The sequence below is a fragment of the Carcharhinus amblyrhynchos genome, chromosome 9 (assembly GCF_965287045.1).
Source record: "Carcharhinus amblyrhynchos chromosome 9, sCarAmb.v2.hapA, whole genome shotgun sequence".
Classification (NCBI taxonomy): domain Eukaryota; kingdom Metazoa; phylum Chordata; class Chondrichthyes; order Carcharhiniformes; family Carcharhinidae; genus Carcharhinus; species Carcharhinus amblyrhynchos.
In genome coordinates, this window is record NC_137332.1 from 84,562,504 (window position 1) to 84,580,184 (window position 17,681).

The window sequence follows — 17,681 nt, forward strand, 5'->3', positions numbered from 1 at the left end:
TGCTCACCCTGCAGTTACAATTGAAGCTTTCGTCACTGTTTAAAGGGACAGGATTCTCATGTTATTGAGAAAATCTCCACAAGTGTTTTAATAAACCTCCATTCTCCCTGTGAATTTCTCCAGCTTCCTCTGGCTGGGCTGTTTATTCAAGTCTTTTTTCTGTCAATGTCAATGTGTAAAAGGTAATAAACATTAAGAATATTCAGTATATGTCTGGTGAGTGCTTTGGAAATGTCCCACCTCCCCATCAGCTGATTGGCTGCATTTCACCAAGTGATTGTCCTGATTGGTTGCTTGGCCTGTCAATCAATGACACAGTGCGAAGTCTCACAACACCAAGTTAAAGTCCAACAGGTTTATTTGGTAGCACAAGCCACTCGCTTTCGGAGCGCTGACCCTTCATCAGGGGAGTGGGAGTTCTGTTCACAAACAGGGCATTTAAAGATACAAACTCAATTTACAATTTTGTCTTTAAATGCCCTGTTTGTGAACAGAATTCCCACTCCCCTGATGAAGGGTCAGCGCTCCGAAAGCGAGTGGCTTGTGCTACCAAATAAACCTGTTAGACTTTAACCGGATGGTGTCAGACTTCTTACTGTGTTTACCCCAGTCCAACGCTGGCATCTCCACATCATAATCAATGACACATCAGCAGAAGATTGGATTCAAATCCAATGATCAATCATTTGAAAATGATCAGTTTGATCTGGAATCTCTTGAGTGACAAGATTGAAAACAGGAAAGAAACTGAAAGTTGCTGGGATTAAACCATCACAATCACAATTCTCCATCCCATATTCACCACCTCCCCCTTGACCTCACCATCTCACGTGGTCCCACTACTCCCATAGTTTCAAAGAGTAACTCTTGGTGATGGACATTGAATTCCCCACCCAGAGTACATTCTGTGTCCTTACCACCCTCAGTGCTTCCTCCAAGTGGTGTCCAACATGGAGGAGAACTGATTCATCAGCTGAGGGGGGGACGGTATGTGGTAACCAGAGGAGGTTTCCTTGTCCGTGTTTGACACGGTACCGAGAGACTACATGGAGTCTGGAATGTTGTTGAGGATTCCCAGGATAACTCCCTCCTGACTGTATCCCACTGTGCCTTCTGTGCTGGGAGATTGGAGGTAGTGAACACGGTTCACCATTTTCTCCCGTCTCAGTAACAAACATCCAGCTGCTCGAACTGGTACAGTAAAACGGTATTGACCGTTCCCTGGTGTCAGGTGTAGTGAGTGAGAGGGAAAAATTTAAACTGGGGACTCAAAATGTCACTCAGTGAATTTTTCAAATAATTAGAAAGGTGAAAATCAATTAATTTGCTGCAAATCGTTGAAGCTTTTATCCGGGAGGGAGAGAGAGAGGAGAGAAAGACAGAGGCAGAGAGAGAGGGAGAGAGAGAGAGACAGACAGACAGACCGAGAGGGTTCCCCTCGGGGGGTTCCTGAGCAGTGATAGGCAGGGACTGAGGAAATGGGAGTTTCAGCCGTTTAGATTGTTCCTGTCGGTGTCAGTCTCCAAGATTCCTCCCACCCCCTCCACTGCTAGTGTTTTTATTAGTTTTGAGTCTGAAAGTTTAATGTTGTTCAGATAATTGTTCCCGTCTCTGTAACAAATATTCCGCTGCTTCTTTCACTTCCTCTGTTGGTTACGTTTCAATCTTCCAATCTGACAGTCTTTGGGAAAATATTTCAAAATATATATCCCCCCATCCATATTTTGAAATATTTTCCCAAATTTTTGACTGTCGGGTTTTTAGTTCCTGCCATTATAATTTTGACATTATCTTCCAAAGGGAATTCCTCGAATTCTGTGCAATGTTCAGATGAAAAGGAGAAAGAAAGGATCCAAGGCTGCTCCAGAGGCAGATTAGCTGCACCCAATGTTGTCCATGCAAATCCCATTCATAAGTAGGGACACATCTGCCATGGAATGTGAGAGAAGAGTTGCCAATACAAACTTCTTTTCACTATGGTTGATTTCCCAGATTGAATAATCTCCTTGAATCTTATTTCCAACCAAGTTCCACCACGGGGACAATTCTTCCAAGTTCACCACATGACTGAACATTTGAGCACCTGGTTCATGGCTCCAGGGACATACAGGTCACTAATTGCTCACTCGGACACTGTAGTTTCATTACCTTTCCCATAGATAATTAGGCAGCACAAAGAAGATGCTACATTATTTTCAGATTGCAAGATTCTCCCAAGTCCATCCTCCCCCACATCCTCCCCCACCCCGCTGCTCTCTCTGCTGTTTTTCTCTTTCACTCCCGGGCGCTCTGTTTCAGGTTTCTTTCTAACTGCACATGTGCAGTTCAGAGCTCCGATCGTTCCGGCAGTGCTAAGCCCCGCCCACAGCACGGATCGGATCGAAGCCGGTAAGAAGCGTATGGGCTCGCTGCACAGACGATTCCGGGCTCGGATCCCAATTACGCCCGGATCCGGCCCTTCAGCTCCGATTGGTAAAATCGGGCCCAGAGTGAACTCTTTGCAACAACAGCTTAAACTTTCAGATTGCTGAACCCATTCCCCCCTCGAGCAGAATGCACCTTGTGTTTTTATTTCCAGAGAACCACAAATGGTACAAGATTGGCAGCAACGTTAAGACTCTGAGAATTGATCTGAAGGTTTTTATTCCCACAGCATGGTCATGGTTTAGAACCGGGTGGCACAGTGGTTAGCACTGCTGTCTCACTGCTCCAGGGACCTGGGTTCGATTCCCGGTTTGGGTCACTGTGAAGTTTGCACATTCTCTCTGTGTCTGCATGGGTTTCCTTTGGGTGCTCCGGATTCCTCCCACAGTCAAAGATGTGTGGGTTAGGTTGATTGGCCATGCTAAATTGCCCCTTAGTGTCCCAGGATGTGGAGGTTAGAGTGATTAGTGAGGTAAATGTGTGGGGTCGTAGGGATAGGACCTGGGATGGGATTGTTGATGGTGTAGATTCGATGGGCTGAGTGGACTCCTTCTGCATGATAGGGATTCTATGGAAAATGATTTAACCCCTTCAGGACCACTGTTATTTTCTACTTGGGGACAGGAAATCTGATATGGACACACTGTTCAATGAGAATCTGACCTTTCAGCAAGTGACCTTTGAGATACAAAGATGTTATCGAAGATAAAGAATATGTGTTGATAAACATGTGGCACTTTCAATCTGGATACAAAGGCACACACATCAGGAAGAGAGAGTTTCAATTTTGACAGTGGAAATTATAATTCTTACAAAGTTTAAAGATTTGAGCTGTGGGTCCTGATAATGTTCTCAACAGGAAATGTTTATTTTAGAAGGTTTGACAACAATTGGCACAAATCCAAATGCTGAAAGCTTCTGTGCTGAAAGAAGAGTTTAAAATGTGTTTGTCTCTTCCCAAAATATAAACCCGAAAGTTTGATGGATGCAATTTGTGTCAAGACCCACACTGATGTTAAATGTGAGAGGATCTCAAAGCTCAGAATGGGAACATGGAACACTGCTTCTTAGTGGTGGAGATTTTCACTTTGGTATCCTGTGAGAAAAGTGTGTGAACCGGGGAGAAATAGTCCAGTCTTTGTGTGAACAATTAATACAGAATATTCATTCATGTAAAAAGAAAACAAAACACACAAACTCTATAATACACGACAAAGCATTTAACTATATGCATTAACTGAGGGCTAGACACACACACTATTACATGAAGCTACCCCTTTGTTCTCAATCACCTATGTTTCCTGAACATTGAGATTTCCCTTTGTGAGAAACACAGCTCACAGTTAAACAATTTAGTCAAGTCAAGTTCTGAAGGAGCAAGATTTTATTTGACGTTCTTGCAAGACCGGGTGTCTAGCGAAATAGGCACACCTCACATAGATTTGCAGCACATTTTATACCTTTTTTACAAGCATTGTGATGGCTTTGCAATGTGATGTTCTCTCCTAATTGGTGGTCCCTGTCCCATCTATGTGTTGACATTCTCCTATTGGCTCGAGGTGTCATCCCCTCTACTCTCCATCTAACCAGGTCTCCTGTTATCACAAGAGTGCGTTAGCAAACTCATCCATCTTATCCAACACTATTATATGTCCAGTTCAGATTGGCGGTAATCAATCCTTTGCCAACTTAATCACTGCTGTCCCAACCATCTCAGTGACCTTTCCCCCTTTTATGCTTAGTTGTAGAAACAACACATCTTGCAGACCATTTGCTTTTTATAACGTGGGCCTCTTACATTCCTGCAGGATGTGGTGTATGCTTCACTGCACATCACATCTCTGATGTTATCTCTACATTACAGGCAGTCTTTTTATTATCCCTAAGTATTGCTGTGTTAGCAGCATCGAACCTTATGTCCTATGTTTGTGACTAAACTCACAGTTGTTTCCATAAAGTGGGTTATCAATATGCCTAACAATATCCAATCTATTTGACTTCAAGCTATTTCTCTATGCTCTACAAATATATGTGTTAACAACATCTTTACCTATTGCTAACACCTTTGATCCAAAACAACATCCAATATTATGTAACTCTGAGCTAAATCCAGTGAATAATTATCACACACAGGTTATATGGCAGCATTCGGGAAACTTGTGTTCAGTGAAGGTGAAACCTGCTACTTCTTTTCAGGAGACTGTTTCTGAGCTGAGTGTGTGCTGATGTTAGCTGTGTCTGTGTCTGTCTCCCCTTTTCCCCAGTCATTGTGCTATGGATATATCATTCTTTCCCTTTGATGAACCCACCCTGTGAAATCGGCTTTGGGCATTTACATGTCCATTTCCTTATCCCTCCACTTCGAAGTTATCTTTTCTAAACCCCATTACTTTCCTTAATCACCTCAGTAAACACTTGCTACCTGATGATTGAACAGTACTCCGAAAGCTCGTGCTACCAAATAAACCTGTTGGACTTTAACCTGATGTTGTGAGACTCCTTACTATTAATACTGCAATGAAGTTACTGTGAAAATCCCACAGTCGTCATACTCTGGTGCCAGTTCGGGTGCACTGAGTAAGAATTTAGCACAGCCAATGCACCTAACTTGCACATCTTTCAGACCATGGGAAGAAACTGGACCACCTGGAAGAAGCCCATGCAGACATGTGGAGAACATACAGACTCCACACAGACAATGACCAAAGCTGGGAATTGAACACACGACCCGAGCACTGAGGCATCAGTACTAGCCACTGTGCCACCATACTGCACCTTAAGTGATAGACTGTAGTGTTAACCCATTGGGGTTACTCAGCGACTTGGGAATGTGTGTACCCAGGTGAGGATCACGTGTGTACCAATTCTGAGGGAGCTGTCGTGGAACAAACCAAATTGGTGCTATCGTTTGTGTTTAAACAAACATCCGACTGTCTTCTATTCTTCAGATATATAGAAAGTACTTTCTCCTTTCAATAAAGTTATCTTTCTTCCTTTTCATACACGTTACCTTTCTTATATAATATTTTTATATATTATCAATTATCATATTCTTATCATTATTCAATAAAATGGTTGTTTTAACACAATACTTGTCCCAGTTGTTCATTCCTGTTACGTCCAGAGTCCACTTCTGAATCTCAGTGAGACTCTGAAAGGAACTCTCACCGTTCCTTACATGAAAACACTTTATTGGACTGTAAAGTCCATCCAGACAAACTGAACCAGATAAGTTACTAACTATTATCTGTGTAAAAGGCCCTGAGCAAATGATTCAGGGTCAGAGGTAGAGTTCGGGAAAAAGGACACAACACACAAACTATTGAAGAGACCTGAATTTAATAATCTGGCCATTAGCTGTGACATTGGAGCCAGACAGGGGGAGATAAGCAAAGACCCAGAGACAGAGAATGCCACCCCCCCCAGCCCAGATCCCCCCCCACTCCCCGCCCAGGACAAAGGACAGGTGGGTGTATTAGTGAGCGTATTAATGAGCTGCACAAAGTAGGAACACAGGATTAACACCATGATGACAGGCAGAGCTGGGAGTGAAGATACTGGGCCATTGAAAGAGAGGAGAAGAAGCTACATTGTAGAGTTGTGTAGACAGCTTCAGGAATTGAGGTCTGAGCTCACACAGCAGCAGGAGAAACGAGAAAGAACTGAGGGGGAGTGACTCCCCCAGGACATGCCAGAGTGAGGGATAAGGTAATGGTTAAGCTGGAACTGGAACACCTGGGATTTGTTTCAAATTTCAGCATGCGCAGTACGCTTTTATTTTGGACATTTATTTTACTGAATCTTTATTTAACCTGGTGAGTCAATTGAGAACAAATTCTCATTTACAACAACAACCTGACCAAGAGGCGAATGCTGCAGCAACAGAAATGACAAAATACAATTGAGTGAAAGACTAAAATCAGCCCAATACAAATTAGCAGTGAGAGAGAATTGATAGTTTAGTCAGTACAAGGATCAGTTAACAGAGATTTAACCTTTCAGTGAAAGGTTTCCATGGACAGGATGAGATTCCTATCTGCAGGATTACAGACTGACATTAATCACATCTTCTGCTTACAGATCCCTGACTCCTTTACGCTGACAAACTCTCATCGTGTGGGTCAGACCCTCACTGGTTATGTATTCAGTCCAAGGTGGGACACAATGTTAAACATCGACACTACCCCAGACCCAATGTCTCGGGTTGCGGTGGAGAGAACCCTGACCACAACCAGAAAGTTTCTGGAACAAAACAATCGAACAATCCCAAGGGGAAGGGGGCAGGTGAACCTGGTCACAGGAAAGACTAGGAAACTGGAGGATTCAGTGAGAAATGGAGGGGAGATGGTGAGAATGCAGAATAAATGGAGGGAAGTAGGGAGGGTGACAGCAGCTGGTGAAACTGTTCCAGTTGAATAGTTAGTCTGTGTGTTTGATGTTATCAGAGACTGTTGCTGTCCAAAGTGGTACAGATGCTGATTGTAATAACTGGAGGAGACTGGATTTGGAAATAACTAAGTAAAGGCTTTATTGATGAGAAGAACTATTTACAATGAAGGGTTTAACAACACAACCACACAGGTCTACTCCCAACAACATCCTGACCCCAACTGAAGCCTCCAGTCCCAGGAATGATCACCCTCACTCCCGATTGGCCCAGGTTCACATCCTCACACTCCATTGGCTCCGGCCTGGTCATGTGGCCTGTGAAGGATTGCCCCTTAAAGGGACCAGGCTCACACACTCCTTCCCCCGTAACATCTTGGACTCCCTGTGATAAAACAAAAAGTACAACAGTTAACACACAGGCAGAGAAACAACAATATTACAGAAGGGACACCAGGGAAAGACAGTTCATAATGTCAGCTGGTCCAGAGATTTCTGGAACCTTGCAGAACACTGCAACTCTATCAGGGGCACTTCAGCAGCCATCGATACAGGATCCACTGATGGGGTGGATGTGCTAACCACCTCTGGAGCTAGGCCCTGGACGGCCCTTTCCTCAGCCTCACCCACCCAAGCCAGAGGCTGCCTTGGCCTCACCATGGATATGGAACTGTCTTGTTCAGAGGCTGCTACACACAAACTGGACGCAGTATCCAAGTGTCCATCTCCTGGAACTGGCTCTACTCTCTTGTGTAGGTAACCAACATGCTTCTTAACATGACGGTCGTATCTCCCCCAAATATGAGACTGGTCCTGTCATCTCCACAACTCTCCCTGGCACCCAGCAGATCCACCATCCAAATTCCCACTCAACATGAGGTTGCCATCATTAAACAATCTGTCCCCTTTCTGAGAGTCACGATACCCTTTCTGAGAGGCTTGCTGAGCCTCCACCCTCCCCGACAAATTTGGGAACATTAAATCTAAACAGGTACACAGGCACCGACCCATTAACAACTCTGCAGGCATGACCCCGACATGACCCCAGTGATGGTGTGAGGTGTAGTGTTATAGGACAGCAAATAACTGGCCAATCGCAATGGCAGCGGTCCATGAACCTGCTTCACATGGAGCCTTGAACATCTGCATGGCTCACTCCACCAACCCATTCGAGGCAGGATGGTCGGGGACTGACCTGACATGACAAATGTCATTAGACTCGACCAAAGTCTGAAATTCATCAGCGTGAATGCTGCTCCGTTGTCTGATAGCAACACTTCAGGAAGACCATGGATCACAAAGACCTGCCTCAGTTTATCAATGGTAAATGGAGGCTGTGATGGGTCTCATGAGCTGATCGTCCAGCCACTTGGAATGGGCATCGACTAACACCAGGAACATCTGTCCAAATCCTACATGAAGCCGTGACCAAGGGAGCATGTTCACTGGTGGAGGTAACGCTTGCTGAGTCGGACAACTCTCACACTGCCCAACCATTTGCTCAATGTCTCTGTCAATGCCAGGCCACCAGACATAACTACTGGCCAACACTTTAGTTCAGCCCTGGCCAATTTGGGTATCATGTAACTCTTGGAACAGTGGCCATTGTACAAGGGGTGATACCATGACACAGGTGGTGAAATGCCGCCCATAGACATATTGGTGAAATTTTTTACTGTGTGGATAACTGCTGGGCTTTCTTTGTCGATTTGTGAGTACATTTTCTCAAAGTCTGACAAAGTCCTCAAAGCAAATGAATTTAACATCTCCGTCCCATCTGCCAGTCTATGGGATAGAACTGCTCCAACTCCATATAGCATCATACAGTCACACAGCACAGAAACAGGTCCTTCGGCCCACCATGTCTATGCTGACCATCCAATACCAATCGATATTAATCCCATTTTCCTGCCCCCATATTCGAACCCCGGCTAATGAAGGCAAGCATTCCAGTTGCCTTCTTCATCGCACTATCTCCCTGTAATGCAACCTTCAGGGATCCATGGACTTGTACACCAAAGTCCCTTTGTTCTTCAATTCTCCCTCAGGACCTACCGTTCATTGTGTATATCCGACCTTTATTAAATCTCCCAACATGCAGCACCTCACACTTATCAGGATTAAACTCCATGTTTCATTGCTGTGTCCACCTTCCCCATCCTCAAAATGCTCACCCACTGATGCTTCAACAACTTGCCCGGATTCATTCCCAAGGATTAGGTCGAGCACTGGCGATCCCGAGTTGGATTATCTATCTACTGACACAAAAAGCTCTCCTGGAATCACTTCAAAAATTCCACCCTGTCTAATCCTTTCACACTGAGGTGATTCTATTAATATTGGTGAGGTTGAAATCCCCGATTACTATAGCCCTATTCCTCTCACACCTCTCTCTGTGATTTGCCTACATATCTGCTCCTCTATCTCCCTCTGAGTGTTGGGAGGGCTGTAGTATAATCCCAGTACAATGATCACCCTTTATATTTCTCAACTCCACCCATATGGCCTCATTTGAAGAGCGTTCCAATACCTCCTTCCTCATTACTTCAGGCTTGGTCTCTTTAATCAATAAAACAATATCCCTTCCTCTCTTACATCTGCCCCCCCTGCCCCGCCCCCACCCCCATCACGCCTGGAACTTCTATACCCTGGAATGTCGAGATTCCAGTCCTGTCCTTCTTTCAACCATATCTCAGTGATTACAACAATCTCATATTTCCACATGCTGACCAACTCTCTAAGTTCATCTGCCTGACCAGACAGGCTCCTTGTATTAAAATAGATGCTGTTTAGCCTTCCAATCCTCCCATCTGCCTTATCAAGCCCAAGTCTTCTCTGCCTGCTGGACTGACTGAGTTTTCCTTCTATATCTGACTGAACCTCACTCCCAACTGTACATCTACTGTGTGTTCACCCCCCTGCAAAGTACGGAGAGGCATCACAAGGATTCCGAATGGTTTGCTCGGGTCAAAGTGCATGAGCAATGACGATGACTGTAAAGCTGGTTTGACTTTTACTAAAGTTTCTTTCTGCCTGTCCCCACAATTCCATCACTGATGTTTGTTTAGAAGCTGGTGTGGGGGCCGGGGAGGCCAGAGTTGTTGCTGAGCTCAGCAGGAACCTTCCAGTTGAGGAAGCCATGAGGAGGAGGCTGGTGATCAGGGAGTGGGGTGTCGGGGTTGACAATTGGAGGGGTGGGGGGTATTGAGGAAGCCATCGGGAGGCCAGTCTATTGGGGAAGGGGAGGTGGGGATGGGGAAGTCGGGGCCTGTGATCAGGGGAATGGGGGATTAGGTTGGGGAAACCATCGCAAGGCAGGGATGTGGAGGTGCTGATCCAGTCCTCATGGGTGGGATTAACCCCGTCCACTGGTGTAAATCCCTGGCGGATTTTGTGAAACACAAGTGCCAGAAATTCAACTGACTAAGTGCACCCAGAAAACAGCAGGAAAATCTCCCATTTTCCCACCCCAACAGCACATTGTTTTTCGGGGAATTTGCCCCAATCTTTTCAAGAGAGCGATGGACACAATGTACTTTGGACATGAGCCACTAATAACACTCTGCCTACCTTCAACTCACTGTTTAACCTCCAGCCCACCTTCTGTTCCAATCCAGATGTTTCAGTCAATGAGTCAGATAGGACTATAACACAGGAGCTGGCATTCAGCCCTCATGTCCATACTAACCTGCTTGCTAGAGTCATTCACAATTAACAGCTCAGTTTAACTTGTGTTGTGGGAAAGTGACTGGAATGTTTTATTAGAGACAGAACGAGTGAGAAACATGAACTGATCAGAGAGAATCAACACGGATTTCAAAAGAGTCAGACATGTTCAACTAAGCTGCTTATATTTGTTAATGAGCCACTAATGTGCTTGATAAGGGAATGTCTCTGGATATTATTTCTATGCATTTCCAGAAGACATTTGGGAAGGTGCCACACGAGAGGCTGTGAATGAAAATGGAAGCATATGGAATTTGAGGAAAGCTTTTGCCATGGATAAGGAATTGGTTCGGAGATAGGAGGCAGAGAGTAGGGATAATGTGTGTTATTCCAATCAGCAAGCTGTGAATAGTGATGTCCCCAGGGATCTGTGCTGAAGCCTCAGCTTTTCACTATATTTGTCAATGACTTAGATGAAGGAATAGAGAGTCACATATCCAAGATTACTGAGCACACTAAATTAGGCAGCTTGGAGGAGGTTACAGAGAGAGGGAGGGTGTAGGATAGGGAGGGATTTGAGAGGCAGAATGAGAATGTTAAAATCAGGGCATTGCTGGACCGGGGGGTCAGTGTAGGTCAGTGAGAACAGGGGGTGGCGGGTGAACGGGATTTGGTGTGAGTTCAGATCCGGGCAGCAGAGTTCTGGGTGAGTTGATGATTACGGAGGGTGGTAGGTGTGAGGTCGGCCAGGACAGTATTGGAATAGTAACGTTCAGAGGGTAACAAAGACACGGATGAGATTTTCAGCAGAAGATGAAGTGAGGCAGGAGGACTCGGGAGATGTTACCGAGGTGGAAATAGGTGTTCTGACTGATGGAGTGGATGATGTGGTGGGAAACTCATCTCAGGGTCAAATAGGACACCATGGCTGTGGACTGTGTGGTTCAGTGTCAGACACTCCAAAGGGGAAGGGATGGAGTTTGTATCGGGAGATGAAGACCATGGCTTTGATCTTCCCAATGTGTTTCCCAGTGAGCCTGGCTCCTCAGTCCTGACTGCTCTGAGCTGCTGTTCTTTTCACTGATTGGACAGTTATTGTTAGAGATTCAGACCACAGCACAAATCCCCAGTGTCAAAAGTAACTGCAAAGACTGTCAGATCGGAAGATTGAAACGTAACCAACAGAGGAAGTGAAAGAAGGAGCTCAGAGCAGCTGGATGTTTGTTACTGAGACGGGAGAAAATGGTGAACCGTGTTCACTACCTCCAATCTCCCAGCACAGAAGGCACAGTGGGATACAGTCAGGAGGGAGTTATCCTGGGACATCACTGCAGGAGTTCCTCAGGGTCGTGTCTCAGACACAACCATCTTCAGCTGCTTCAGTAATGACCTTCAGAAGTGGGGATGTTCACTGATGATTACACAATGCTCAGCACCATTCACAACTCCTCAGATATTGAAGCAGTAACATTCGTACCACACAAGTACCACGGAATCACCATCTCCAACAAGAGAGAATTTGAACATCTCCCCTTGACATTCAATGTCATTACCATCGCTGAATCCCCCACTGTAAAATCCTGTTGGTTCTGATTGACCAGAAACTGAACTGGACCAGCCTATAAATACTGTGTCTACAAGAGAAGGTCAGTGGATAGGAATCCTGCAGCCAGTAACTCACATCCTGACTCTCCAAAGCCTGTCCACCATCTACAAGGCACAAGTCTGGAGTGTGATGGAATAGTCTCCACTTGTCTGGATGAGTAGAGCTCCAGCAACACTCGAGAAGCTCAACATCATCCAGGACAAAGCAGCCCCACTTGATTGGCACCCCATTCACAAACATTAAATCCCTCCACCACTGTCCAACAGTGGCAGCAGTGTGTGCCATCTATAAGATGCCCTGCATGAACTCACCAAGGTTCCTGAGGCAGCACCTTCAAAACCCATGACCACTATCATCTGGAAAGACAAATGTAGCAGATCCCGGGGATCAACATCACCAGGAGATTCCCCTCCAAGCCACATGCCATTCTGAAGTGGAAATACATCTCCGTTCATGCACTGTCGCTGGGTCAGAATCCTGGAAACCCCTCCCTAACAGCACTGTGGGTGTGTGTACACCTCATGGACTGCAGCGGTTCAAGAAGGCAGCTCATCACCACCTTCTCAAGGACAATTAGGGATGGGCAATAAATGTTGGGATAGCCAGTGATACCCACATCCCATCAATGAACACATTTTTAATAATTCCTACTTCACACAATGTCCCATTCTGTGTGTTGAAGTCTGGATCCTGTCAGCAGGATATTTGACTGCAAGAGCCTTCACCACTGTGTCTAATTCTGTTCCCAACTAAAATCCACACAGAACCTGAATGTATATACTGCCGGAGTATACAACATAGCCCATTATGTTTCACAGAGCAGCATAAGAGGAATGGGGGAGGGGCTGGGGGTAGTTTAGGAAGAGAGATCGAAGGCTTGGGTGAAAGGATGGAGGTTGATGGGGAGAAAGACTTGGAGACGGGGAAGGATTAAGGATGGGAGGTCAGAGAGCAGGACCTGGGCATCTGAAGGCTCTGCTCTCAATGGTGGGATGAAGGAAGCAGCGATGAGCCAGGGAACAGAGTCAGCAGATGGAAGGTGAGGGAGAAATGTAAGTCTGGAGCAGGACACAGTGGGGAGTGAGGCCATGGAGGGAATTGGACGGCAGTGAGGTCAGGGGTGACAGGTCAGTGAGGTCAGGGGAAACAGGTAAATGAAGTCAGGGGCGATAGATAACTGAGGACAGGGGTGATAGATCACTGAGGACAGGGGTGATAGATCACTGAGGTCAGGGGTGATAGATCAGTGAGGTCAGGGGTGATAGGTCAGTGAGGTCAGGGGTGATAGATCAGTGAGGTCAGGGGTGGTAGATCAGTGAGGTCAGGGGTGATAGATCAGTGAGGTTAGGGGTGAGAGGACAGTGAGGACAGGAGTGGTGCTGGAACGATACTTAGTGTGAGACAGAGTCCGGACCCACTGCATTTGGGAAACCTGGGGTAGATGGAGTGTGGATGAGGGGAGCTGGGAGAGGATATCAGAATAAGAGAGTTAGTAGGTGGGACATGCAGGGATAAGAGTTACTGTGCTTAAGGGAATGATGTTGTGTAGAGATGGATAATGTTGTGGAAATAAGAGGCCAATGTGATGGAGAGAATGTGGAGTTTGAAGCTCAGCTACTGGAGGCTCCAGTGGGAAGGAGGCCCATGTTTACTGGTCCCTATTGGAGGCTCCAGTGGGAAGGAGGCCCATGTTTACTGGTCCCTATTGGAGGCTCCAGTGGGAAGGAGGCCCATGTTTACTGGTCCCTATTGGAGGCTCCAGTGGGAAGGAGGCCCATGTTTACTGATCCCTATTGGAGTCTCCAGTGGGAAGGAGGCCCATGTTTACTGGTCCCTATTGGAGGCTCCATTGGGAAGGAGGCCCATGTTTACTGGTCCCTATTGGAGGCTCCAGTGGGACATGGACATCATGGTCGATGTGGAGCAGTTTCTTTCTGTTATACATATGTCATTGTCCACCTTTGCAGAGGTCACAAAATGGATAAAGGGGAACTTGTAGCTGTGATGTCCAGGGAATTTGAAAAGGTATTTCATAAATTGCCACATCAAATGTTACTACACAAGATATGATGATGTGTGGGTAGGAAGATGGTGTGTGGGTAACATATTAGCATTGATAGAGGATTGGTTAGCTCACAGAAACAAGGGAGAGGGGATAAATGATTGTTTTGGGGTTGGGAGCTGTAATTAGTGGAGTTCTGGAACAATCAGTGCTGGGACCACAACGATTCACAATCCATATCAATGACTTGGATAAAGGGAATGAATAAGAACATAAGAACATAAGAAATAGGAGCAGGAGTAGGCCATCTAGCCCTTCGAGCCTGCCCCGCCATTCAATAAGATCATGGCTGATCTGTTGTGGCTCAGTTCCACTTTCCCGCCCTCTCCCCATAACCCTTAATCCCCTCTCTTATCAAGAACCCATCAACCCGCTTCTTAAAAATATTTAGCGAGGCAGCCTCCACCACTTCAACGGGCAGAGAATTCCAGAGATTCACCACCCTTTGAGTGAAGAAGTTCCTCCTCAACTCCGTTCTAAACCGCCTCCCCTTTATCTTGAGGCTGTGCCCCCTAGTCCTACTGTCTTTTTTGAGCGGGAAGAGTCTCTCCACCTCTATCCTATCCATCCCATTCATCATCTTATACGTCTCAATGAGATCTCCCCTCATTCTTCTAAACTCTAACGAGTACAAGCCTAGTTTATTCAGCCTCTCCTCATAGCTCAATCCCCTCAACTCCGGTATCAGCCTAGTAAACCTCCTCTGCACTCCCTCCAGGGCCAAAATATCCTTGCGCAGGTGCGGCGCCCAAAACTGCACACAGTACTCCAGCTGCGGCCTCACCAATGCCCTATACAGCTGCAGCAAGACCTCCCTACTTTTATATTCAATCCCCCTCGCTATGAAGGCCAGCATCCCATTTGCCTTCCTGACCACCTGCTGCACCTGCAGGCTGGGTTTTTGCGACTCATGCACAAGGACCCCGAGGTCCCTCTGCACCGTCGCCTGCTGCAGTTTTTCGCCCCGTAAGTAATAGTCCTTCCTACCATTCTTCCTACCAAAGTGGACCACCTCACACTTGCCAACATTAAATTCCATTTGCCATTTCCTGGCCCATTCGCCCAGCCTATCTAGATCCTTCTGCAGACTCTCCACACCCTCCGCACAATTTGCCTTTCCCCCAATCTTGGTGTCATCAGCAAATTTCGACACCCTGCACTCGGTTCCCTCCTCCAGATCATCTATATAAATGGAACTAATGTCCCAGTGACACTAAGATAGGTGGGAAAAGTAAGTTACCAAGAGGAGGTAGAGAGTCTGCAAACAGATAGGGACAGGGGAAGTGAGTGGCTAAACATTTGCAGTACAACCTGGGTAAATGTGAAGGTGTCCACTTTGGCAGGAAGAATAGAAAAGCAGTAAACTATTGAAATGGAGAGAGATTGTACAACTCGGTGCTACAGAGGGATCTGGCTGTCCTGGGACATCAATCACAACAAGTTAGTCTGCAGCTCCAGCAAGTGATTAGGGAAACAAATGGAATGTTGGTGTTTATTACAAGGAGAATGGAATCTAAAAATAGGGAAGTTTTACTGCAGCTGTACAGGGTCTCGGTGAGACCACATCTGGAATACTGTGTACAGTTTAGGTCTCCTTATTTGGAAAAGGATATCATTGTATTAGAAGCAGTTCAGAGAAGATTCACCCGACACATTCCTGGGGTGAGGGGTTACCTCATGAGGAAAAGTTGGACAGGGTGGGCCTGAACCCATTGGAGTTTAGAAGAATGAGAGGTGATCTTATTGAAACATATCAGATTGTGAGGGGACTGACAGAGTGGAGACCAGGAGGATGGTGCCTCTTCTGGGGCAGAGTGAGATGAGAATACAGAGGAACAAAGAGAATGAGCGATGTGCCATTGGGATCGATGCTGGGTCCACTGTTATTTGTCATTTTTATCAATGATTTGGATGAGAATATAGGAAGTATGGTTAATAAATTTGCAGATGACACCAAGATTGATGGAATAGTGGACAGAGAAGGAAGTATCTCCAATTGCAATCGGAATTGGACCAGTGGGCTAACGAATGACAACTGGAGTTTAATTTAGATAAATGCGAGGTGATGTATTTTGGTAGATTGAACCAGGGCAGGACTTACTCAGTTAATGGTAGGGCATTGGGGAGAGTTACAGAACAAAGAAATTTAGGGGTACGTGTTCATAGCTCCTTGAAAGTGGGGTCACAGCTGGGCAGAGTGGTGAAGAAGGCATTCGGCATGCTTGGTTTCATTGGTCAGAACACTGAACAACATAAGAACATGAGAAAGAGGAGCAGGAGTAGGCCATCTAGCCCTTCGAGCCTGCCCCGCCATTCAATAAGATCATGGCTGATCAGTCGTGTCTCAGTTCCACATTCCCGCCCTCTCCCCATAACCCTTAATCCCCTCGCTTATCAAAAACCCATCAACCCGCGTCTTAAAAATATTTAGCAAGGCAGCCTCCACCACTTCAACGGGCAGAGAATTCCAGAGATTCACCACCCTTTGAGTGAAGAAGTTCCTCCTCAACTCCGTTCTAAACCGCCCCCCCTTTATCTTGAGACTGTCCTTTCTGATACTGGAATCGGAACGTCTTGTTGAAGTTGTACAAGACATTGGGAAGGCCACACTTGGAATACTGTGTTCTGGTCACCCGATTATCGAAAGGATATTATTCAACTAGAAAGAGTGCAGAAAAGATTTACTCGGATGCTACCGGGACTTGATGGTTTGGGTTTTCAGGAGAGGCTGGATCGACTGGGACTTTTTTGTCTGGAGTGTAGGAGGCTGAGGGGTGACCTTGTAGAGGTCAATAAAATAATGAGGGGCATAGATCAAATGGATAATTTATATCTTTTCTCAAAGGTAGGGGATTCTAAAACTAGAGGACATCGGTTTAAGGCGAGAGGGGAGAGTTACAAAAGTGTCCAAATGGGCAATTTTTTCACAGAGGTGGAACAAGCTGCCAGAGGGAGTAATAGAGGCGGGTACAATTTTGTCTTTTAAAACGCACTTAGGCAGCCACATGGGTAAGATGGGTATAGACGGATATGGGCCAAATGCAGCAACTGGAGTTAGGGCTTTAAAAAAAGGCAGCATGAACAAGTTGAGCTGAAGGGCCTGTTTCCATGCTGTAAACCTCTATGACTCTATGAGATGAAGTGAGGGAGAAACTGAGAGGAATAGAGGGAGGGAGAATGAGAAGAGAGAAAGAAAGAGTGAACGAGAGGGAACACAAAGAGTGTGAGACAGGAAGGACAAGAAAGGGAGACAGTGAGAGTGTGATGGACAGAAACATAGACTAATGAAGAGTTACTCAGAGAGTGAAAGAGACAGCAATTGAGGGAGTGATATCAACAGAGTGAGGGAGACAGAGACTGAGGAACAGATATCGAGAAAGAAAGACTGAGACTGAGAGAGAGACTGAGGGATAAATATTGAGTGAGAGAGACAGCGAGTGAGGGAGAGATATCGAGAGAGTGAGAGACAGAGACTGAGGGACAGAGGCTGAGGGTCAGAAACTGAGGGTCAGAGACCCTCAGTCCCTGACCCTCAGT